Source organism: Capsicum annuum, chromosome 11 (assembly GCF_002878395.1).
Source record: "Capsicum annuum cultivar UCD-10X-F1 chromosome 11, UCD10Xv1.1, whole genome shotgun sequence".
NCBI classification, from domain to species: Eukaryota; Viridiplantae; Streptophyta; class Magnoliopsida; order Solanales; family Solanaceae; genus Capsicum; species Capsicum annuum.
This window is the reverse complement of record NC_061121.1, coordinates 144511505-144514080: the sequence shown is the minus strand read 5'-3', so window position 1 is coordinate 144514080 and position 2576 is coordinate 144511505.

Genomic DNA, 2576 nt, shown 5'->3' with positions numbered 1-2576 from the left:
TTATGATTATTATCTTTTATTAATATAGGATAAGTATATAACCTAACTAGAGTTTATTTAGGACTTTTCAATTATGGATTCCTAGATATATGTTAATAATTTTTTTCTTCTATAAGCTTAATTTTCAAATTCAAATATATGTAATCCTTTATTTCATAGGATCTTATCAATATTAATAAATTTGGATTTAGAAATATTTTAGTTTTACAATTTATTTATCTATTATTTAGATTTATAAATAACTGCAAATAGATATAAATACTATTATTATTACTATTACTGCTACTACTATTACCACTTATGTTACTCTTATACGTATGTAAACTACTATTAATGTTATTTTTATAGTTATTATTATTATTATTTATTTATTTTTATTTAATATTTAAATATATTTTTATAATATTTGAAAATGAATAGTTTATAAAATAGTTAGAGTTTATTTAAGACTCTTCAATTATTGATTTCTAGATTTATGTTAATGATTTTTTTTTCTTCTAAAAACTTTATTTTCAAATTCAAATATCTGTAATCCTTTATTTAATCTATTAGTAGAATATTATTATTGTTAATAATAACATTACTATTATTATTATTATTATATTTTTATCTTTCATTTAATATTTAATAAATTAGATTCTTATATGTTTTCTTATAACATTTAAGTTTTAAATGAAATAAGTTTATGACAGAGTGAAAGTCTACTAAGAATTCTTCAACCATGTCTTTATATTTTTAAGCTAATAAAAATATTTTTTTATAACAAAGGATAACTTTTTTTAATAATCTATGGATATATAGATTAGTATTATAAATAATACCACTACATCTATGTTTTCTTTACAAAACAAAAAATAATTTACGCTACTACCGTTTGAATTAAAACTACTACTACTATTATTGTTATTATTATTATTATTATTATCTTTTATTTAATATTTGAATATATTTTAAAATATTGAATGGGATAAGTTTATGAATTCATTTAGGTACTCTTAAATGCTAGATTTCTAGTTTTAAGTTAATCATAAATTTTAAAAAAAGCTTGATATTTTTAAATTCAAATAGGTCTAATTTTTTTAATTAAAAAAATTATTATAATATTATTATTTTTTATCTTAAAATTATTAAGTAAATTATTTTTATTCTATCACTTGACTTCTTTTAATGCTTTGTCCTCTACTTTATAATACACGTACAAGATATAGATAGATTGCGGTTCCCAGGCGTTTCTTTTTTCTTCCCATATTCTTTTGTACTTTACTTTCCTTTTTGTGACGCGGGAAGATATATCACATGTGATTATAATTTGTTTATTCATTAAATAATGATGATGATCGTGCACATGTTTTTGTGTCACTGGGCAATTCTCTATTTCCCTTGGCAACAAGTCACCAAAACTTATGTTTCTAGATGCCACCATACTATTATATGATGCCCAAACAATTATTTATTTATTTAAATATTAAAAAAATAGAGTATTTAATTATTTTTGAGTAATTAATTAAATTATAATAAGAAGTAATTAAAAAATAATATTAAATTTACTAATTTAAATAATAAACTTTAAATCAGTAGAAATCTATATTTTTATTATTTTTGGTTAGATTGTTTTTTATCATTATATAAAGATAAAGATATTATCTTATTTTTTTAGACTAATCAAAATATTAAAAAAGATAATAAACATATTAAATAATAAATATTTAAGAATGATAAAAGAATCTCATTTAAGGTCTGGAATAGTTCTCTATGATACCATCATAGTACATCAATATAATGTGATGGTATCATTGCGGATTGAATCAAACCTCAATCTATGATAATACATAGATATATTGTGATGGTTTCTTTGAAAATTAAGAAGTGCCTTATAAAAGGACTAGAGCAGTTCCCCGTCATACCATCATCATATATTAACTTATTGTGATGACATCATGGAGGTTTGGGGAGTGTCTCATTGAAAGATGATATCGAGTCAGTATATAGATATATTGTAACAGTATCATAAAAGGCTGATGAGTGTATTATTGAGTATTGACAGAATATGAATACAGCATGATGGTATCATAGAGGGCTAGGGAGTACCATTGAAGGATGATCTATGCCAATATATAGATATACTATGGTGGTTTATTGAGGAGTGTCTCATTAAAGTATGATACTGTATTTGTATATAGATATATTGTTTTGGTATCATTACGGATTGAAGTAAACTTCATTGAAGGTATATATATATATATCATGATGGTATCGTGGAGGTCACACTAAAGATTGAAGCAGACATCAATGATACCATGACAGTATATCGATATATTGTGACGCTGCCATGAAGGTCTGACTGAAGGATTGAAGCAGACATCAATGATATCATGATGGTATATAAATATATTGTGATGGTATTATGGAGGTCCCACTAAGAAATGAAGTAGACATCATTGATACTGTGAAAGTATCTAAATATACTATTATGTTATCATTATAGATTATACGATGTCAATATATATACCACTACTAGAAATTCGTATATTTCCGACTGAAAAAAAATTAGTTGCAAAATTTTCTACTATTTCAGT